Source organism: Lissotriton helveticus, chromosome 8 (assembly GCF_964261635.1).
Source record: "Lissotriton helveticus chromosome 8, aLisHel1.1, whole genome shotgun sequence".
NCBI lineage: Eukaryota > Metazoa > Chordata > Amphibia > Caudata > Salamandridae > Lissotriton > Lissotriton helveticus.
In genome coordinates this window covers 334,435,032-334,458,885 of record NC_136069.1, presented here as the reverse complement: position 1 = coordinate 334,458,885, position 23,854 = coordinate 334,435,032, and the positions used below count along the sequence as shown (strand labels likewise).

Genomic DNA, 23,854 nt, shown 5'->3' with positions numbered 1-23,854 from the left:
TACACTAACACAGAGATGCCCGCTTGGCGTCCGGTTATTAAAGGTCACCTCAGAAACGAGCAGAAGTGTAACCGGCAATGTATTCACCTGCCCTGGTGTCCACCCCTGCAGCCATGGCATTCAGATGGTCCCAGCCGGTCGATGGAACTTAATTAGTGCATTAAGTAACCCTAATACCTTTGTGCTAAATAAAACGCATTCTCCCTAAAAAACGCATTCTCCCTAAAAAACGCATTCTCCCTCCCATCCCCTGAATTGTTTTATGTCTCCTCTCCCTGCCTACCAGGAAGGTCACAACTAGGGTGGAAAGATCGCACCTTTCTCTGGACCTCTGTTTATGGCGATTTTATCTCTGATTAGTGCATAACAAAGTAAATCTGCCCCTCAGTGCGCTAAAAGCACACACCTGGTGTGATATAACACAATCCACGGGGTGCGACAGGACCCCGATACTTCTGGCCCCAGCAATCGTCTCTCAAATGGGGAAATAATGTGCACGTGGCGTTTTATGCACACGTGCCCTTCTGCGCTTAGTGCACAGGGTTAAAACACATTTTTCTGCGCATCGAAGAAGCTCCTGTGCATTCTTTCACCATCCAACAGGATGTGATTGTGGACACAGCCACACACCAATGAAACTCAGTTACTCTTTTTAATGTTACAAAGTAACACCCTGTCGGGAGAGGGTGCGGCTTAATGGTTAGAGGGCCGATTTTAAAGCTGGGGGGGCCATGTTCGAGTCTGCCAGAAGGCTCAAACATGGGGTCATTCTCAGCAAATTACTTAACCTCCCTGCGTCTAAAAAATGTATATGTGCACTTTGAATGCAAGCAGTGCTCATGTAAAGCGCCCTGATGACTCCAGATCAGTGCCCGCTATATATTCTGGGAGCGGTTGTCTTCCCAGGGATGGACTTGGTTGTCACAAGCCTACATTTGGAATTTTAATTTATACCGCTAAAGAAGCTGTGACATGGCATACATTATGAGGAACATAAGACAGAATGGTCCGAAAGGAATACCGCAAGGTATCTGGTGGGGGGACGGTATAGCTCCTAAAAGCCTCATGTTTTGACTGCAGTTAGAGAGAAAGCGCTATATTGTTACCGGTTTTAGACGCCCTCTCTCTCAGAGCAAGCACCAAGTGCTCCTAACTATTTTGTTGTTTTGAACTTAATTTTGCTTGTTTTATAAAAGTCGGAAACATGATGAAGGTTCGAGCTGACTCGCTGGGTTCGAACCTGCGACCAAATGTTAAACTCTGGCACTTGCAGAGGACTTAATAGGAAACTGTGCCACCAATGCTTAATTTATGGGACTTTCCCACTATGGAAAAAACAATGCGTTATTCTGCATTAAAGTAGTAAAGGCGTCACCGTGGCTAACACACAATAAAACAAATAACAAATAATTTGCAGTGGCAGAGAAAGTGAAAAAGACTTCGTAAGTAAGCAAGTAAAACAACAAGGATGGTACAAGTAGCGTCTGGGGTAGTAAGCGCTATATTAATACCACAAAAGTAGGGGACAGTTCGAAGTTCTCATCTATGCGTGTGGCTACTGAAGAAACACAGGAAGCCAGGCGGGACTGTCCGGGACTGACTGGTTGAGGGCGGGGCCACCAGCACAGACAGGAAGCAGACGGGAGCCTACCCCGCGCTCCTGTGAAGGGAAGGGAGCAAGCCGCCTACGAATCCCGTGCAGCCGCCACTACCGCGGGACAGGACGAGAGGAGTATAACAGACCCGGTGAGGGGGGGGCGTCGGGGCACATTGACGGTGCCTGCCCCCCCAGTGATGGAAGCCCTGCGTGTGCCCGGTGAGTGGGGTTGGGAGGGTGTGTGTGTGTGCGCATTTGTGTGTGTGTGTAAGCCCTGCGTGTGCGGGGGGTGAGTGTGTGCGCGTGGGAATGTGTGTGCGCATGCGTGAGTGTGGCTGTGTGTGCGCGCACGAATGAGAGAGGCGAGAGGCTGCTGAATGTTGAACAGGAGATGTGCATGTGCGCGCCCACGAGGTGAAATCCGCCGAGGGAAAGCGCGTGCACATCCCCTGTCCAACATTCCCGCAAGCCGGCAACATAAGGTCTTTCGCTGACGCGAGACCTAAAAACGCCCAGCAGGGACTGAGTCCCTGAGAAGAAGTGCCCAAGTAACAAGGGGGCTCAGCAGGCACTGGCCGTATCCAGGGAATGCAGGATAGTTGAAGTGATGGACATTAAATGTGTATATGATTAAATTCCTGCCAATAAAATGATGTTGTTGGAGGAAGTTCTGGGGCAACGAGTGCCTTCACAGCACCAACGGATGATGCAGCGCCATGTTAGGAAAAAGAAACCTCCACTGGGAAATAGGAGTTGCGATTTCTCTCCAAACGTTATGTGGTCTGGTTTGATGGAGTGAATGTACCGTCCTCAGTGGTGACATGACACAGCTTGTCATCCTTTCTACCTTTGGGGTAAGCTGTGGATTTTGCATTGTTGTCAGCAAATACTGCGTTGTTTTTTTTAAACTATGCCTAGCATGACTCTGTAAAACAATGGTCGACTGATCGTGCACCTACTGTGCATATAGGTAGGTGCAGCCCACAGACTCTGTGCTCTGCCACTACTTTCCTGTGAGCCAGACTGCAGGGTTTGGCCTCAACTCGACAAAGGACAGTTCTAAACTGGCAGTATACTAGCGGACACTTGTATACATCACTGGAAGAAAAGTAACAATCCACTGTGTAATGTTCTTGATATGAAGCACTGCGCCAAGCTATATAGTAGTAAGCAGCATGTGAGAGATACGACGAGCTGGGGTGTAAGATGAAAAAGGGTCGGCGATGAGGGGAGAGATGTATGTAGAGCACATTATTCAATCACCGTCCAGGATGAAGAAAAGAGCTCCCTGACAAGCATCATGGGAGAGGAGAGGAGCAGTGGCCAGAGCTGCTGACTGAGTTGGGGATCCTGGCTCGAGTCTCAGCGGCGCATCTTCCTCTGATTCTGGCCAAATCACTTAATACCTCACGAGTGATAAGTTGGGCTACAGAAAGTATCACACAAGCTAAAAAAGAGGCAAAACGTTATGAAAAAATGCGTAGGGACAAAGGAAAGAGCTCCAAATTTAAAGTATAACGCAATATGAAAAAGCAGAAAGAGGCAAAACTTTATGACACAATAGTTCCACCAAAGCGGATGTTAACAGTATTTCAGCTACAGGAAACTGATAAGAGAAGCAGACGAGGAACAAGCATTTGTAAATGCAGTAAAATATGCTACAGCCAATAGAAAAGGAGGAAAAGTAAGTGGCGAGCACAGGAACCATTGAAAAGCCAGGACAGTAAGGGGGCGGGATGTAAGCCCTTTTTAAGATTTATATTAAAACAAAAGATTTCACACGCTTGCCGGCGAAACCTAAAGAAAAAACCTTCTGAGTAATTAAAAGCTTTGGGAAGGCTTTGAAACTGCTAAAAAACACCTGAAATGGAAGTTCACTAACAAGTTTCCCCTCAAGCATTCTTTTATAAGATGTGTAACAACATTGAAAGTTTCAGTTTTATCAACCTTTAGAAGGTACGCTTAATTGTTCTTCTTTATCTAAACCTTATATGTCACAATGTAAGCGGTTAGTGGTGTACTAAGCGTCTAATAAAATGTGGGTGGGGTGCAAAAACTAGAAGTTTGCCCATGATGGACTAACCTGTGTGCTAAAAAGTATGAGCTACTGATGAATTTGTCCAGTGGAAAGCCAACCTCACTGCATGCTTCTCTCTTTATTTGAGCCCATTGGCAAGCCAATGATTGTCACAACAATCTTTAGCTCTGGCCTTGCACGGTCAAGCTTCTGTGCAGGTGGTGGGAACTCAAGACATGACACCTTGGTGAACTGTACAGCATTGTTTGCTCAGAGTCTGGCTGCGCTGGACACTTGCTGCTTTCTGAATGCTCACGTCTCATCAGTGGTCTCAGAGGCAGCTGCAACTGGTGGATTTTAATTTAGTGTAGGAAACTAGCAGACATGCAAGAAGGACCACAGTTGGTTTCTTTCTGGCTGATCTGGAATATGGCATGGGCCACATTCCTGATCACATTGCTGACCGCTAAGATTACAAGTTGAACAAATTCTGATGCAGTACACGCTGTTAACTTGGTGCTAGTGAACAAGACAGGAGCAGACTTATCAAGGTCCAAACTGAACATCAGGTCCCCTGACATTTAGGGAAATGGACAGGAGTAGAGGGGATATTTTTGGAAAGGTTTTTAAATACAGTTTTGATACCATTACAGAGTCTGTTAGACAAATTCATTTACACTGGAATCGTGTCACTGTCCTTGAGCCTCGAAAAAGTCCGGGGGTGGACGAAACATGTGTCGGCTGCAGTGTTTTGGATGTTTACACCTGTGACTGTCTTTGTGAAGTATAAGAAGAAATGCAATAACAACAGTGGATTGGATTGGTTCTTTACAAAACAATTGATGGACTCAAGACGAGTTAGATTTTCAATTACACAGACCAGTGTGTGCTTGTTTCTTTGTTCGACACCTGGGAAAGTGAGCAGTGGGCCTGAGGATAGAGGAGCCAGTGATAATTATCAGTGATACCGAGGTCAAAAACATTATTATAATTATTATAATAATAATTCCACATTTGTAAAGTGCAAACTTATCATCCCTAAGGGTATTTAGGAGCTGGGGGCCATAGGGGAGATTTAGTGAGCTACTGCCCAGAGTCACAGGATGCTGAGTTGAGCTGAGCTGCAGCCCGCAATCGAACCGTGAGCCCCACAGTCCAGAGTCAGATGCTCTGGTTGCTGCGCCACACCTCTTCCACCGTTCCCGATGACCATCGCACTCTCTAAGCAACCATCACAAATCTACAAGCACCTGTCAGCGTTGCGTGGTGCCACCATCTCAGGGTGCTTCAGAGCATGGAAAAAACAAGTGGGAGTGGGCATAACCCAACAACTGCTGACATGGAACAGGACAGGTGGCACCGAGTCCACGCAAGTTTGAGGGCCTGACCCGGACCGGATTTATGCATCTGACTCCGGATCTCATATGGCATACAGTGAGGGCTATGGCTAGGCTGGAGGACACAGGAGTCAATGCAACAAAATACCAGGGGGAGCAGAAGTGACATTATGTGCCCTTTGACCCAGTATGACAACAAAGGCACTGATTCAGTGGCATCACCAGAAGTGTCATTTGTCCCTGATGACATCACTAGAAGTGGCAAAGTGTTATGTTATGTTAGTGGATTTGTAGAGTGCACCTGATCTCATGTGAAGGTACCAATGCGCTGGGAGTTGATGTCAGAGGCTGGCAGTGGACGGCGGAGGGAATAGAGTGATAGTCAAAGAGCCAGCTCTTCAGCTGCTTTCAGGATTCCAGCAGTGACGTGGAGGTCCTGATGTGGAGTGGAAGGATGTTCAGGACTTCGCTGTGAGGTGGTAGAAGTATCGACCTCCGGTTCGGATTCTGCATGTGTGGGCGAGAGTGGGAGACAGAGCGGGGGTGCCTGGAGGGTTGGTGGTAGAGGAGGCGGTGGTGGTTGCGGTGGGAGTGTCCGGTGTTGTGCAGGGCTTTAGAAGCATGTTTGAGGAGTTGGAACTGGCATCGTTTCTGGACCGGGAGCCAGTGTAGCTGCCCGAGGTGGGGGTTGATGTGAGTGCGTGGAGAACATGTGTGTGATCTTTTCATTATGATGAAAAGCAGGAAGTAACACCATGAAAGTGAAAGAAAATTATTCTCAGAAAAACTCACTGGATTAAGAAATAATTTAAACCATAACACAAAATGAGTGTCCCAAATCCAATTTACACACCTCCTATACCGGTTGACAGTATCAAGAAAGGCTCCCCAGATACATGCTGAAGGGACACAGTGCCTCTTTCTGCTTGCTTCGTGTAGTCATAAAATGTTTTCAAGGTGGCTCACAGCTCTTGCATGAGATGTGCAGTCCTGCATTACTTTAAAATGAACATACTGTTCGACAGTCTATTATGGGAGATAAGTGGGTAAAAGTTGGACATGTGCTGGATCGTTTTTGATAACCACTGTTAATTATCACGAACATGAAGCTAGGGTTGGAAAAAACGTTTGTTATACATAGAAAGTTCCAGGTGCCTTGTTACAGCTTTGATTATAGAGCTATGATTCAGTAAGGCTATTAGTGAGCCTGAACTGTATACAAATTTGCATAAACAGGAAGTGACTATACCAATTAGCAAGGATAACATGAATCCTTGCATGCAAGCCCAGCTGAGGACTCGAAAGTGGCGTAGGAAAGGTGACATGGGCCATATCACAAGCAACCACAATGGGCCGCAGAGCCGTGCTTGGGTAATAAAAGGCAGCCACAACTGGGGTGCAGTGGACTCCTAACAATTCCTGTACCACTGCACCTGCTGCACTATAGACAGATATATTCATCAAGCACAAGCATTAGTGCAGCGTGCAACTTTTACGCATTTAATCAGCAAATGCAGACGCCTTCAGCACTTCATTTTGATGGAAAGCATCCCATGCCTGATAACCACTCTGGAAAGCGAAGATTCAATCATGATATGAATCTAGAGTCAGCATGAGATATAAAACCATTTCTTAAAGTGAAACAACTGCACTACTACACAAGGCCAAACAAGCACAAGTGTGCACTTGGGTCAGACTTTGTAGACTGATATAACCCAACACACAGAGAGAAATCTGGCGTCTGCCTTACATTTTTAAGGACCCTCGCAATAAAACATCCTTAAAAATGACCATAACTTATACTCCTCTGCATCTCATTCACCCAAGAAATTCTTATTTGTAATGCACATAAAAGTAATTTTCACACATCGTGTGTAAACTTGTTAGTCAGACCTGCTTTCTAAAGAAAACTTGAAGTTTCTTCTTTCAGAGACTAAAATGAGATTTACCAAACAAATGATTTCCTCACTACCCTCTTCTATCCAAATAACTGAATAACATATCCACCACTCAAATGACTTAATATTTCACTATACTAATTTTCAACACTAATCCTTTATGGGTTCCGGAGTAGCATGCTCATCGCCAGAAAAGCGCTTCAACACCCATCAGGGGTAACAGGTGCTATAAGAATGCAAATCTTCTTCCCCTTCTATCCCTTCGCCATCCTTCACTCCAAATAACTGGCTAATATCCACCACTCAAATTACTTTCATATTTCACCATACTAATTCATCACTAATCCTTTATGGGTCTCCGTAGCGCGCTACACGCCCTTTTATTTATGTTTCTAAATCGCTTCAACACCATATCAGGGGTAACAAGCGCTATATAAATACAAACATTTTTTTCCTCTTCTATCCATCTGCTATCCTTCCGAATCCAAATTATTGACTAACCTATCCACCACTTAAAATTACTTTCATGTTTCACTATACTAACTCAACACTAAGGGGTAGTAGTAAGCGCTATATAAATGCAATTACAATACAAATACAATACTAGACACAGGCCACAGTTGTGGATAGATTGTTGTTTACAGTTTCTCACCAGAGAGTTGAGAGGTTACCAGTATCCATGGCAACCGCTCACTTCTCCTTAACCTGGGCAGTACAAGCAACCAGGCCACATTCAGGCTGACAGCTCGCACTGGCTATAAAACACACTTTTTGAGAGCTGGGGATCCTGGTTCAAGTCTCGGCCGCGCAGCATCCTGTGATTCTGGGCAAATCACTTAATCTCTCCAGGTGATAAATTGGGCTATATAAATCCTCTAATTTAATTTAAAAGTATCACGCAAGCCGAAAGAGCAAAAAGAGGCAAAACTTTATGAATAATACGTTGGGAGGAAGGAAAGAGCTCCCTGACAAGTATCATGGAAGAGTAGAGGATGTAGCACAAGGACCAGAGCTGCTGACTCAGGAGCTGGGGATCCCAGTTCGAGTTTCAGAGGCCAACATCCTATGCAAATCGCTTAATCTCTCCGGGCTATATAAATCTGTAAATGTAAAGTATTATGCAAGGCAAAAGAAGCAAAACTTTATGAAAAAATAGTTCCACCTAAAGGAATGCACACATTATTCAGCTACAAGAAAATGATCATCGAAGCAGACAAGGAACAAGCATTGGTGAATGTCGGAAAATATGCCACAGCCAATAGAAATGGAGGAAAAGTAAGTGGAAAGTACAGGGACCAATGAAAAGCAAGGAGGCAGGAGGCAAGCCCCTTTTAAGATTGATATGAAAAACAATAGATTTCACGAGCACAGATCAAGGCGCTGTGCAGGCAAAACCTAAAAATCAGCACTGGATCCCAAATTAAATTCTGCACTCTGTAGGTGATAACGATGCTGACAGTACGATGGGATGACACTGCTCAGAAAAGGATTAAAGATCTAAATGTAAAATAGTCACTAATTTTTTCATTTGCCTGGGGAGACATGGATCACAATACTATATGCGTGAGCTAGAAATATCACAATACATGTGACCAAAACATGTTAAACACATTACATCAAAACATCCACGGTCACATTGACAACCAATCAAACTGACAGCCACAGGAAAGGACTACACAGATTCTGCACAGGAATGGAAATACACTGGAAAGCGCTTCTATTTAAAAAAATATATTATAAATAATGAAAACCAATGTCAAATACAAAAAGGAAACAACATTGTGGTCTGGCCTTGTCAAAATGGTGCAAGTGTTGCGTTTTTGTACTGTTTTTATTTCAAGAATATGCCACAAAAATAAACAGAAGGGAACGAAAAAAGACAACATGCTGCCATCTAAATATAGGGGCTTCATGCTTGTGTGAACAATTTTTTTTAAGCATTGCATATAATCTTAATAGAGCAGTATGGGTTTCTTCCAAGCAGGCAGGTGTATATAAACATTTTGATTTTTAATGAACACCACAGGAAAAGTCTTAATGGGACGAAGAAAAGCAACTAAAGATGATTATTTTTTTTTTTAAATGATAAAGTATAGAATAATATATGCATTGACAAAGTAACGCCTTGTCAATTAGGTGTACTTCTTTTCTGGTGGATGTGCACATGTGATCAGATAAAATGCAGTCATTTACAAAGCAGTAAAACCAATAACTGGGGAGTGCTGGCCCAATGGTGTATTCTTTTGGCAGTGGAAGTAAAATCTGAATGACAGTTCAACAGACAGAAGGATGACCCAACGCCACTCTATGCATATTTACATGTCTTTTTTTAGGGCTACTTTTGATTGCATTGGGCTAGCAGTTTAAGCTGTCTCTAGCCAGACCTAAATATGATGGTCTCAAATCACAAAATACCCTATAAAATAAATAAATAAATCAGAAATGCGCTTCCATATAGTTTAGTTACTCCTAAATTTGGGACAAGAAGTAAACTTTTTGGAAATTCACAAAGAATTCCATTAGCACTACTTACTGCGAATCCACAAAAGTTGCCGATTCCCAGATGTACTCGAGTGTGCTATCTATTTTTGTAAGCAAACTGTAGCCAGGTGTTCGCTTTAACATTGCAACATTTGCACGTTTCGTTTTTCTTGGTTTCCCCATGGGGAAAATATGTTTTACTGCACAGAAACACCCGAGTTTACACCCACATAATTTTTAGGTCTGGCAGCATCCAAGAGCTTTTGATTTTGCTAAAAATTAAATATGCATTTTACCTATTTATAAGGGGTTCTGTTGAAAATTAGTACGGTTTGGTGAACATTATCTGCGCCATCTTGCCTCTTCCCCTGATGCCACACTTTTGTCGTGCGCACCCGCCATTTTAGAATGCCCTGATCAGAACGAACCCTTTTTCATGCCGCTGGCCCCTGACATAGCCCTTCGCCTTCACTAAGCCTGCACGCTGACCAACCCCCTGCTTGCACCTGCCTAGAATCATAAACCCCTCTTCGGCGCTGCTCTGCCCCAGGCCCTCATCCTGTTCCCAGCGCGACACCTCCCTTCTTCCCTTTCATGATCTCCGGCCCTTAGATGCAAACCCCCTTTTTCCCCGTGTGCCCGTTTGTCTTCCCCGTTCCCAGGCCGACACCCAGCTCTGCCGATACCATTCCTTGCCCCTCCCCGTACAATAGAAAGCTTCCCCCATCAAAGGATCCCCGGGTTGATCAAAGCCCCCACTCCATGAGATCCGATCAAACCCCCCCACATTCCGTGACTCGGCGGAATATCCAGCTGCGCGATACTCATCACCTGTTGTGACTAGGGTGGGGACTTCAACTGTAAATGTGTGTGGGAACGGGCCCAAAGGGGAGTTCCGGGAATGTCTTTTCCATACATCAAAGCTTTAACATGAATGTGTAATCTGCAATAAAGTCATAAAACAGTGTATAAGAGGCCAGGCCTCAGAAATGTATCTAGAGCACCTCAGAACGATACCTTCTGCCCGTTTTGTTGTGTTCTCCTCCGGAGAGAATAAAAACCTTGTTTCCTGCCTTCCAGTCTCCAGCGCCTGCCTCTTCATTGATTAAATAACTAGAGGGTCACAGAGGCAATACCGCCGGGCAAATACCGATTGTCCCCGACCCGACACAGGTTTCAACAATTGGCGTCCCAAGCGTGGGGCCCATCAGCGACTCGTGGATCCAGTGGGAGAGGTCCCGACGACAGAGTGAACGACTGCAACGATCGGGAGAGCTCTTGCCCAATAGACCCTCGTCTGGCAGCCGATCATCCGAACTTCACTAGTTCCGAACAGACCTCTCTCGAGTGATCTACGGTCCTGACTGGGGACCATTAGGAGTGCCGTGAGAAATACGAGAAAAAGAGGACGATCGGGCGCTGGATTCGGAAGACAAGAAACTGTCCACATGGTCCGGGTAAGGTCGTGTAATCACGACAAGTTGCGAAATGATTGCTTGATTGTTTGATTGTTTAAAAAATACTAGTATTGCTCTTTATTTATTTGGAGATTCACTGTCTACAAACGGAGAAACAACGGGCTCTCTCTTTGCAAGCAGTGGAGGATAGGTAGGGCAGCAGCCGTGCTTATTTTTTCTCCCCCACTCAATAATTACTTGAAACTGAACTGTTGTTCGCAAAACTATTGTTTCCTGGAGATTCCCTGTCTGCAAACAGGGAAGAGACCACCCTTTTTGCAGATAGTGAAAAGGGTAGGTAACGCAGATCTTTGCGGACCTACTCATTCTCCCCATTGTTATTTATTGGTCTTTTTGTTATTTTTGATCCATGAGGTATTCACTGCCTGCAAACAACGTAGAATAGAAATATTCTGTCCAGTCTTTGCACCTAGTGATAAGATAGGCAGTGCTGACTTTTTAGTCCCTCGTTACGAGCCGTCATGTCTGTCTTCTCCCCACTGATTAGTAGCCTGTTTAGCCCGGACCGTGTATTAGAGGTGGACCATATAGCTCCACTGGAAGGCACCCCTAATAAGGACATGTTCATAAACTATGGATTAGTCACCATAGCCTATAATAAATTGTGGCACAGGTATACCGAAGAAAGTCAAGACAAACAGTGGCCACTGGCAGGATCCTTTGACCTTGATAAAATAGAAACGTTAGAAATAGCCCTTCGAAATAATAAGACAACGCCAATTATGCTCGACAGTCTCGGTATGTGGCGCAGAGAGGCTATGCAACGACAGAGAAAAGACGAGGACAAACCAAGTAGAGAAATATACCGACAGGACAACCCCAGGACACCGCTACCCACAACTTATCCCCCGACACTATGCAAAAGACGACCAGACTTAGGGCCAGACCAATGCGCTTTTTGTAGGTATGTCGGACACTGGAAAGCCCAATGCCCGACTCTACTGAGCGTGAGTAAAGGCAAAGGGCCGACAGGAACGACAGACCGGCAGTACGAGAAAAAGCGCGAGACAAAGAAGAACCCGACTTACATAGACAGACCAGATAGAACCACCACGTTTGATTATGCCCGATGGCACAGATTTCGCCAGGACAATTTCAGCGGCATGCTCAAGTTCTCCTAGGTCGGGCAACGTCAAGATGGGAACCCAGCCTCGCTTTAAAATTCACAGACGGACAGAGATAATTATGACCAATAACTGTTTTTTATTCGTCTTGGGTCTTTGTATGTCGTATTTGTACTGTCCCCCGTCTGAGTTTGTGTGTATGTAATGTACGAATCTGCGTCATCCCTCTACACGTGTTTCCGTGTTACTCAACCTCTGTTAGCAGAAACTTAGCATAAAAGCAACCTGGAAAGAAAGAAATGGTAAAACAAAATCCGTAGACCATTGATGAACTTGAACTTTTAATTTAACTCAACAAACAAGAAATAATAACGGTAAACTGTAGAAAATGAAAGTCAAACAGAACATTCGCCCCCCCCCCATTCTGGAACCTTCCGAAGGAGGGTAAGGTTACGGCTACGCCCAACCAGCGACAACCCATATAAGGCGGGCCCCGCTGCCAACTCTTGGTCAGGAAATCTTAACATATGGGGAAGCCGGAGGAGAGGCAGGAGCCAGCAGCCTGGGCAGTTGTAGGTAGTCCCGCCACATGTCTCCTCGGCCAGCCGCAACGGGCCTGGATAGACTTAAGTAGTCCCGCCACATGTCCAGAGAAGAACGAGGCACCTCTTCCTTTTCCCTTCCGTAACAGCCGCAGCAGCTCTGGACGGCGGGATGTCCTGCACGTACCTCCACAACAATTTGTCCAAGTTGGGCTGGGAGGGAGAGGCGACGCGGACGAGCCTCTCCCACCTCCACCGATAGGAGGTCTCCCAGCCCCCGGCCCGACGCCGAACACCCCCAGTCAGGCGATGGTGCCAATACTTCCACAGCACCGAACACACCATGGTGGCACCCCAGTACTTGCGCAGCACCGAACGTGCAATGGTGGCCATATTTTTGGAACACCGAACCTGCAATGACTGCACTGATACTCGTGCCGCGCCGAATGCGCGCCACAGGTGGCCATACTCCCACAGCACTGAGCACAAGACTTGGGGAACACCGGATGTGGAGAGACCTTCATGCGGGGCGATGAAAAAGAACAGCATGGAGTGCACCGGGAGAAGGAGACGGCGCGAACGAGTCTCCCTCGCCCCCCCCCAGGTGGGGGCATCACAGCTGCACCCCAGCTGAACGTCCCGCTTTCACACAACAGGGACCTCTTCCTTTCACTCCGAAGGATCTCTTCCGCTCTTGCAAACTCGACGAGAGTGGCCCCTGTAGGGCCTCAAAATGGCGTCTGGGTCCGCTGGAAGGCGGGCCCCGGCCACTAGAGTAACTTTGACCAGCAATATAACTCGGACATTTGCCCACAGGGGCACGAGCCCCCATCTCCGACAGCATCTCCGCAGCCTTGGAGACCCTACAAAAGTCCCCGGCGGAACCTTCGGCCTCTGCAGGCTTCCGGTAAGGGACGGCTGCCTTGATCGCCAACGAAACAAACATGACATTGCCACTCCTTCTGTTAGCGTGAATTCTAGAACTGCCGAAAAGGACTCTGGTCCAAACTGCCAGTGATGGGAAACATTTCCCCCTGATGCTGCTTCCGGACTGAGCCGGCCCCGCCCAAAATGGCGCTGGTATCAATCGGAACTTACGAACACCTCGTGGTGTTCCTTCGCACTAATATAAACTTGATGTTCTGAGACTTTATATGATCCTTTGTACACTTGGCTAGAAAAGACAAGGAGAACTCACTCGACGAACAGTATGAAAGGATCCCCGTTAAAAATGTTGATTACAAATGTACAATGTATTATATTTCTATAGCTGATGTAAACCTCATTTACGACGCACACGTACAGTATGCATATAGGAAATCTGATTGCAACTATTATGATTATGCTTCTAAATTATGAAAATAAATGCCCCCGAACCCCCAGCCAATTAATAGACGTTTTAGTTTCTTACAAATGAATGAATAAAACTTTCCGATGTTTTTATTGCTGCAAACGACACCCCCCACTGTACGCACTTTAGCCATTGCCACGACCGGCCAAATACGACCGCACCCTCATAATCCACGTGCTGAAATGATTTTGCAAAATAAAGTTTTTTGAAACTATGGACGGGTATCGCATGCTTTATTTTAAAAAAAATGTGGGATCGGTGGGAAAGCTCTTTTCTGTGCACCCTACTCTGCTCTCTCTTTAAGGTTGAAAGAAGATGGTTGCCCAGCCCTGGAGGACGGATCGGATCGACAACACGACACTCTGCCTTCAAAGTACGCGACTGACTCATGAACTCTCGCGTGGAGGAAGACCTTGACTTCCAAGGATGGGTAAAACGAACGGTGTAAATGAGGGAATGTAAAAGGAGGGTGAAATGAAATGATGTAAATGTTATAAAGTACAACGCTCCAAGGTATCAGGGAACGGAGCTGACCCAAGAACCGAAGAACCTTAGAACGCCACAGCGTTGAAAGAGGTTTAAGGATCCCGATAGTGAGATACATCCTTTGACTAGATACCTCGCACTAAGCACCTCTGGTTTCCTTTTCACGTTTCCCCGCACACGACCTATATGGACACACTACCCCCCTCGACTCCAGAAACCATATCCCCGGGGACCCTGCCCCGAGGAGGAAAGACGAGTAAGAGGTAAGTAAAGGACTTATGAATCCATGTATTTGAATATGCGCGAATGCTGTCTCCCCCACCCCCCTTTTTTTTTTCCTCCCTCTGCAGGTTACATCAGAGATTACAGCCGAGGTGTGGCGAAGATCTGAAGCCTTGCCATGTCTAATACACGAAGCAGACTAGCGCCGCAAGGTGGTGCCTAAGCACGCCTGCAAACTACTCACGTGTCGAACAAACCCGAAAAAAAAAATTAGCACAACCTGATAAAAAGTGATCGCCCTTAAACCAGACCGGACGAATGAACCCATGTCACGTATGATGCGAAACTATGAGAGAATGTGTGTGTGTGACTGAGGCGTTGACCCAACTGGTCGAAGGACCGAGAATGCGAGAAAGTGCGACAAAATGGTACCTCCTTTCTTCTTTCCTTTTCTCAAGGCACGTCCCCTCTACCCTGTCTAATGCTCAAACTGCATGATTACAAGATTCTAACGCAGACCCGCGAATGTCCTTTACTGTGTAATGCACTAAATAGCCTTTCTTGAATACACTGCCACCCTCTCTGTTGCACGTGTACTATTTAGCCTGCCGTCCGTCCGTCCGTGTGTCTCTCTCTCTCTCTCTCTCTCTCTCTCTCTCCACTCTCTCCACTCTCTCCACTCTCTCTCTCCACTCTCACTCTTCCGAGCGATTAGCCCCGAAATTGGCAGACTGCCACCCCTAGCGCACCACCTAATTGGCTTCAAATACCGTCAGTATTTGCACAAAAACTTGTCTTTAATACAATCACCCTGAGACCGTGTCATTACCTCTCCTTTTCCGCTAGAAGTCGATGAACCGAGGTTGGGCCGTAAGGGAAAGGACAGGTAAGACGACAGAGGTTCCCTAATCTGGCCCGAAATAAGGGAACTACATGTCAACGGCTCCTATGGTATAAAACAAGGACCTCAGAATACGCGACCCTCCCCGCCCCGAATTGTCGCAATACCCAAACAGGAAAAATGATCACCCCTGTTACATCCCTTGTATCAGCCGCTCCAAATTGGAGTTATGAAACTACCCCTCATTCCCGGTTGTGAGAGATGGGTCGATTTACGCCCTTACTATAAGTTTTCTATGTCCCTAGGTGTCTTCCGATGAGACCCCTGTCTTCTCTAATTTAGTAATCCGGCCGCGAGAGGCTGCATAGGGACCAGAATGATGTTTTGCAAAGTTTAAGATTAGACTGGAGCAAAGAAAACCATTACACTGTACCATGCCGAAAGCGAAAATGTTTAGTTGAAAAGCAGGAGGCATTGATAGAAAATAAATGTTTAGCCTATGTTCGTCCATCAGCAAAATATCTGTTTAGTACCATGTCGATAGCACACAGTACCCTTGGTAAATATAAAGCCCTAGAGAACGGCACATCTTTGTCAAACCCGTCTTACGAAGGTGGGTCACCATCAGATGAACTGTCGTGACTGTAATAAATAATTGTGAAGGAAAGTCATAGTAAATCCAACAGGCTCGTCACCGGTCATTCATATGCCAGTTGTGAACATTAATATAACGGACATTTTCATTCTTTGCCTGGAGCTGGGAGAGAAATAGACTTTTTGATTATCTTCATCTGCAAATTCTCTAAAGACTGTCTTTTCAAACTTGTTTAAGGGTACTGCTGTTGGAGGAGAGAAGGACCGGATGTGGGAGCACGAGGCCTGACTGCAGACTAAGGAACACCTGCGACATTAGCCAAGGCGAGACCACGACAGAAAAGAGCTGCAGGACGAGGCACTGTTTTCGACAACCTGAGAAGAAAGGGCCGACCTGATGCCCCTGCTCGATGTCCAGTGTTTGCCGACAAGTCCCCGCTCTCTGAATTCCGTCACACGCCCGCCTATCTGAAGTCTCTCGTTCCCCTAGTTTGTTCCTAATTTGGCCTTGCTCCATCCCCCTTTTTCTCCGACCTACCCTATGGACTGTTTTGTACGCTCTTCTTCCATCTGAACTTTCTGACAATCACCTCAAAGGACACAGGGCGAAAAGGACCTTTCCGACCAGAAACGCGAGGAAAGGGTCGTGCCCTGCAACGCAGAACTTAGAATAGAGCTGGACTTGTAGCTCCACCGCCGGTGCTCCTCAGCGCCAACGAAAGACAACAAAGAATAATGAGAACTCGTTAACTTCGAACATTTGACATCCTCAATCACCGTTTCTGCTATGCCTCATTTCTCTCCCAGCCGCCATTGTATTGATCATGCTCCAATCCGAATCTGATATATGTAGTAACTTACCAGTTCACGTTATGAAATGTATTCGCTGCTCTCGCTACAGAATCGTTTTTTTGTATTACATTCCTATGACTTTCCTGCTAAACAAATTGATCAAAGTTTATCAAATAGGTCCACCTCCTAAAAACTAGAAATGTTAAAATGTATTGTTTACAACTCTTTCATCTAGGGTTCCTACCGTTTTCTTTCTCATGCCCACCACAATAGAACCGAGTAGAAAATGAACCAGCAAGATGTCTTGAATATGTTAAAGGGAGGACTGTTGAAAATTAGTACGGTTTGGTGAACATTATCTGCGCCATCTTGCCTCTTCCCCTGATGCCACACTTTTGTCGTGCGCACCCGCCATTTTAGAATGCCCTGATCAGAACGAACCCTTTTTCATGCCGCTGGCCCCTGACATAGCCCTTCGCCTTCACTAAGCCTGCACGCTGACCAACCCCCTGCTTGCACCTGCCTAGAATCATAAACCCCTCTTCGGCGCTGCTCTGCCCCAGGCCCTCATCCTGTTCCCAGCGCGACACCTCCCTTCTTCCCTTTCATGATCTCCGGCCCTTAGATGCAAACCCCCTTTTTCCCCGTGTGCCCGTTTGTCTTCCCCGTTCCCAGGCCGACACCCAGCTCTGCCGATACCATTCCTTGCCCCTCCCCGTACAATAGAAAGCTTCCCCCATCAAAGGATCCCCGGGTTGATCAAAGCCCCCACTCCATGAGATCCGATCAAACCCCCCCACATTCCGTGACTCGGCGGAATATCCAGCTGCGCGATACTCATCACCTGTTGTGACTAGGGTGGGGACTTCAACTGTAAATGTGTGTGGGAACGGGCCCAAAGGGGAGTTCCGGGAATGTCTTTTCCATACATCAAAGCTTTAACATGAATGTGTAATCTGCAATAAAGTCATAAAACAGTGTATAAGAGGCCAGGCCTCAGAAATGTATCTAGAGCACCTCAGAACGATACCTTCTGCCCGTTTTGTTGTGTTCTCCTCCGGAGAGAATAAAAACCTTGTTTCCTGCCTTCCAGTCTCCAGCGCCTGCCTCTTCATTGATTAAATAACTAGAGGGTCACAGAGGCAATACCGCCGGGCAAATACCGATTGTCCCCGACCCGACACAGGTTGACACAGGTTTCAACAGTTCAGTCAGCCCTCTTTATCCTTTAGTCAGTTGTGTCATTCACTTTTTCTTCTGTTAACTACAGCATACAGCATGGATGGCATTCATGGGACACATATACAGGCAAATTAGTTTCCTTTAGTGCCAGGGACTTCTAAGACAATGTGTTCTTTTTGAGATCTTGCTTTATTTGCTTTTTATTTTGTTTTAAATTGGCGATAGCCAAGCACCATCCCAGCCATGAATATTTGCAAAAACCATTACAAAACAATCACTGAAAGCCAAAAAGATGTCTTCCAACACCAAATCTTTTGGCTTTGCAAATGCTTTTTTTTAGGTGTTCCCTCCCCATTTGCAATGCTTTCCATCTACCCTTGACAGGGAATTAGAAGCATATCAAAGTGGAAAAAAAATACTTTCAGACAAGCAAGGTTTTGCATTTAATTTGAATGACTGCCACAGTGAAAAACTTGCATTTTTTCTTTAAATTAATGTATATTAGGTCTGTTCCTTTGAAATATAAGGGGTCGGAAAAGTAGCGCACTACTAGCTAGATAGATACCTTTGCAGACGACTTTTACAAACTATTTTGGTAATATAAACATTTATCAAGGAGGGGAGGAGGCCTGTATCTGGTACCTCTGTGGCTGCGGGATGCTGGAGACCGGAGCGTTGATTTTGGAGAGACAGCATCGGTCTGGGGATTTTCTCTTCGCGTTGGATTTTCACTGATTGTGTTTGTGCCGAAGGCTTGCTTGCTTTCGGGTAGCAGCAAGAAGGCAGGGAGAGCCGGGGCGGAGTCCCACGCTGTCATCGGGAGTCCCATTTTATGTGCATGGTGGCCACCGGCGCTGGTTTTTGGCGACTGGGACACAGAGAGATTGAGTGGGGGGTTTTAGGGGGGAGGAGGAGCATCTTCAATGCACATGCACTTTTAGTGTAAACTATGTAAGCCTTCTTAGCAGTGCTTAATTTGTAACACAATAAGTGCCGGGGCTCAAAGCCCCCCTCAAAAGCTCGTCAACAGCGCCGCCGAATGCGGGGCCGACACCCACGTCAGCCACCACTAAATGCTACCTGACCCCAGACTCTATCCCTGCTGGCTCCGTTCCACAACTACCCTCTCACCTCCTCCCTCCTTACACCCCAACCCGCTCCTCCTCCCCCCTAAAACCCCCCACTCAATCTCTCTGTGTCCCAGTCGCCAAAAACCAGCGCCGGTGGCCACCATGCACATAAAATGGGACTCCCGATGACAGCGTGGGACTCCGCCCCGGCTCTCCCTGCCTTCTTGCTGCTACCCGAAAGCAAGCAAGCCTTCGGCACAAACACAATCAGTGAAAATCCAACGCGAAGAGAAAATCCCCAGACCGATGCTGTCTCTCCAAAATCAACGCTCCGGTCTCCAGCATCCCGCAGCCACAGAGGTACCAGATACAGGCCTCCTCCCCTCGCCAGCCCACAGCCACCCGGGAAGGGACTTTGTCCTCAAGCTCTGGTGCACTGCACGGAATGGGGGGAGCGAGGAGCCTCCATCACTCACCTCTCCTCCCCCGAGTCGCTGCCCGCGTGAAAGAATGAATCCACCCCGGCCACAGGAAACCCCGTGGAGGGACAACGGGCCGGATTAGAGGGCCACTCTGCCGGGAGCATTCCGCTGAGCAACTCCGGTGCAGGGGACCGACTGGCCGCAAACCTGGCTCCCATCCAAGCCTGGCATCCCCAGGGGAGGCTGCGGATGCGATGCACGCGCCACCTGCACTATTCCCTCAGTCTGCATCTGATGACGAAGGGAGCACACACAAACACCCACCCCGTCAGTCCCCCAGACCTCCAGCGACCAATCGGGAGCTGCTGAAGGCCAGCCCACGCGAAAGGCATCAGACACGAAGACTACCGCCCTCCCCCAATCCCCAGTCCCTCAAGAAGCTCTCTCAGCCGGAGGGGGAAGGTGCGTCCACCGCAGAAACAAAGACGGCTCCCGGAGCGGAGAGCCAGCTAGCCCGCCTTCCCCATCCCGGTGAAAGCCCGAGGTCCACTCACCAGCAGCCGGAGGGGTGAGAGCGAGAGGCCGAGCCGCACAGACGACACGGGGAAGCTGCCCACCCCTGAAAAATCACCTTCACCACCACTGACTTCCTCGCGAAAGAAATCCATAGCCCTGTCCATAGCCATAGTCCAGGCCTGACAAAAAAGTTCCGGTGCTGAGCACCGGACGCAACTGCTAACAAATGTGTAGAAAACATTTGCATTCTTTAACCAGGACTCGAATAGTAGCCGTCAAAATGTTCCTTACAACACACCCACGCGCAACAGTCTGTCTGAACAGATTAGGTTGATGGTAAGTGACTGCCCTCCAAGCTATGCCTTCAGAGTCAAAGGCGAGCGAGAACCGGGAGGTGCGAGGTAATTACGCACTCACCAGTCCACACGAAAGATGCCATTGCCACGGTGAAATGATGAAATAAAAAGAGACGCTTAGTTCTGTTATGAAGATTACAAACTGCTTCGCTGTTCCTAAAACAATTACATTTTTAACATACTACATGGTGCACAGGGATGCATGCACCACTCTCAAACAGGATCTTCTGACACAGGTGGATCCAGGCCCGGTTCTAGAGGGTGGGCCGGGTGGGCCAGGCCCACCCAAACATGAGCCTGGCCCACCCAAAAATGAACCTTGGCCTTTGCAGCGACATCAAGAAGGCAACAGAAAATGTGCACTATAATTTAAAACGTTCCACTGAACGTAATTCATCATCTCCTTCTAGGAGTTGCGTGATTGGGCCTGGGCTCTCTCACAGACACCCTAATCACGCATCTCCTTTAGAAAGGTGAGCTGTACCCCCGCCCACTCGTGTAGGTAGAATAGGGCATGGCGAAGGGGACAAATCCCTTCTTTGGCACCAGGTGACCTTTGCGTGCTGCATGGATATTTCCTTCTTTTCAGCGCTGGAGAAAAGGAGTTTGTTTATCCTGATTCACCTTTCCTGGCCCCCTTTAGCTACTTATCAGGTCGGGCTGTGAGATAGATTTCCAACCCTGCAGGTAAGAGAATATGTGGCTATTCCGTTTTAAAAAAAATCTGCAAAGGCCCAGCAAGATACAGACTTCATGTATGCTCCGAGAATATGTGGCTATTTCTTCATATTTTTAAAATCTGTGAGGGCCCAGCAAGACACGTACTTTGTGTACGCCGTGTATATTTCACTTAAATTATTTGTATCATTTTCATGACTGGCTCTGCCACAAATGCAAGACAACAGTACAAATGTCCAGATAACTCTGGTGATTAATTGTCCTGTTGGAGAGCAATCTTTTGTCTGTTTGTAGTTTTGGGATGCAGATAAACTGTAGTTTATGTGGATATCTCAATGGGTTACTTTACTGTCTTTGTCACAGAGATCCTTTTGGTACTTGCATTTCGGAAGTTACAGATCTAACATAGGACAGTGACCTATGAACTGTATTCAAAGATCTGCATACAAACCTGAATGGCATAATTAGAAATTGTTTTGTGTGTTGCAGTGTAGTTAGAATTTCCCCAGTCTTTCATTAGTCTAATGTTGCTATAAACAGTTTGTTTGGGCAGATATACATTGTTATCAGTAAAGACAAACTCTAACCACTGGGGTATGCTTTAAATCATGAGTTTGTGCTTCTCCAGACCCATCCCTCTTAAAACATACTGCCCACCAGTATGGATGACATGTGATTCCTACACCTGGTAATCCTCATTGGATTATGTGACATTCCCTATAGGCTGATTTACATATTTGTATGATTCATTGTCTCTGCATAAAGTGTGCGTGATATGAAGTACTGTGAAACCCTATACTACGAGTAGCGCTATACAAAAAATGAAAAGCATATGAGAGAGTCGCTACGTAGAGGTGATGGGCACTGTTGGAGGATGGCAATGAGAGCATCCGATGAGGAAGTGAATATGGGCAGAGTCTATGTAGAGATGAGGGCACTGTTGGAGGGTAGCAGTGAGCTAATCAGAGGAGGATGTCATGGCGGGGCTACGCTGAGATGAGGGGCACTGGCGGAGGGTGGTAGTGAGGGAGTCTGAGGAGGAGGTCATGCGGGAGGGGCTATGGAGAGATATGGGACACTGGTGGAGGGTGGCAATGAGAGAATCCGAGAAGGACATCCTGCGGTGGAGGGGGGGGCTACAGAGAGATGAGGGGCACTGGTGGAGGGTGGTAGTGTGAGAGTCTGAGGAGGAGGTCATGAGGGGGAAAGGCTATGGAGAGATGAGGGGCACTGTTGGAGGGTGGTAGTAAAGATATTGAGAAAGGTCAGTGGTGGGGAACCAATAAAGACTTTCATACCAGCGCTAAAGCCGGCCCTGTCATGGTCTTTCTGTTTTTGTTTATTTAATTAGCAATCTGGTCATTAGGGCTACTGTGGAACACATTTTAAAGTGTGTGCTAATTATATTTACTGGTATATTTAATGTTTTAAGTTTGAGGTGGATTTTACTAATGTTTTTTACCAGGAATAATGAAAAAGGATCCTGATGGTGGCTGATATGGGACTGGGGCACAAGGTCAGCTGTGAGATAAGGTGCACAACAGATGGATGGTAGAAAATGGATAAGTCCAGGGTCAGGTGGCGTTAGTAATGAAGAGAGATTCTCTCTGAAGGCTGGCAACAAGGGAGGCTGGGTGGTGTTATTTGCCTGATACTCCCACCTTTGAAACCTCCTCTTCTAATCAAAGGAACATTACCTGGGATGCATTTTAAAAAGAAAAATGAAACCTCGGTTTCATTTTTTAAGAGCAGGCAGCGGTCCGTGGGACCACTGCTTGCTCTTAAAAAATATTTTCACATCCTTTCACAAAGGGGAAGGGCTCCCCTGGCAACCCCTTCCTCTTTCCGAGTGGCTTACCACCTACTTGGAGTAGGTGGTAAACTGCAAGTGTTTTGTGACTTTAATTGTGATTGCAAAACAATGATATATACAAATGCGGCTCGCTATTAGGAAGGGACGCCCCTTTGTAATACTGTCTTGCACAATAGCGTTTGAACATGCGAGCAGGGCAGGGCAGCATAGGCCCCTGGCTGGGTGGCGAACTGACCAATCACAGCGCAGCCTGGCTGTCTGCTTCCTGTTTTTTTAAAATTAATATTATTACATTGAACCCCTCCCCACCAGACCTCTGTGCGCGACCCCCGCCAACTCACCATTCCCCCCCCCCCCCCCCTCCCGTGAGTCGCGACTGCTGCAGTGGCCCACCCGAATGCACCCTTGGCCCACCCAAATAAAAATTCCTGGAGCCGGGCCTGGGTGGATCAGGCTATAGGTACAGCCATTCGATATTTCCTTAAAAAGAAATATGAGGCACAACTAAGGAAGGTGTGCAAGAAATCTGATGAGTTGTTGACACTGATAAGCAATTGCAGTCTTGGACTGGTAGTACATGCTTCGATTGTCTGCTGGTAATTCCAATTACTCTAATGCTTGCATCATCATCCCGGGACTTAGTATTGGATTTGCGCATGCACCATATGATATGCTATCCTCTGCCTATTCTAACTGTAAATAAACTCACATTGCAAGGTACATCACGTCTGTAATGGGGCATAACTACTGGAATGAAGAGAAAATCTGAGTAATAGGGATAGTAGTACAAACATTACCTCCTTGTCCTGTCTCCCCGTCCCATTCCTTACAAGTGAGCAGCTAGTCTGCTCCACAGAAGAGCAGTTAGTCTGCTCCACAGAAACTTTAGCCTAGCTGAGCTGTTTGCACTTCTCCCAAGATGGCGTCACTATCACGTGACAATAAAGGGGGAAGTGCAGAATCGGAACATCCTGAGAATACCAAAGAAAACCCAGAACCAAAACAGACAATCAACCAAAGAAAACCCAAACAGGGAGGGAGGGAAGGGCTCAGGAATGGGACGGGGAGACCAGGACTCAGAGTAATGGATATTACCGGTGAGTAACCGGGCATTACC

The 23,854-nt window shown here is 46.8% G+C and overlaps 1 protein-coding gene across 1 annotated transcript in view; it reads right to left on the bottom strand.

Annotated features, from left to right (window-relative positions):
• WASF3 (WASP family member 3) overlaps positions 1–19,664 on the bottom strand; it is a 203,307-nt gene extending 183,643 nt beyond the window's left edge. Inside the window, exon 1 of the mRNA XM_078657113.1 lies at positions 19,429–19,664. The gene's annotated coding sequence lies outside the window, so the exon portion shown is untranslated. The remainder of the gene's footprint in view (positions 1–19,428) is intronic.
• Between the last annotated feature and the right edge of the window lie 4,190 nt (positions 19,665–23,854).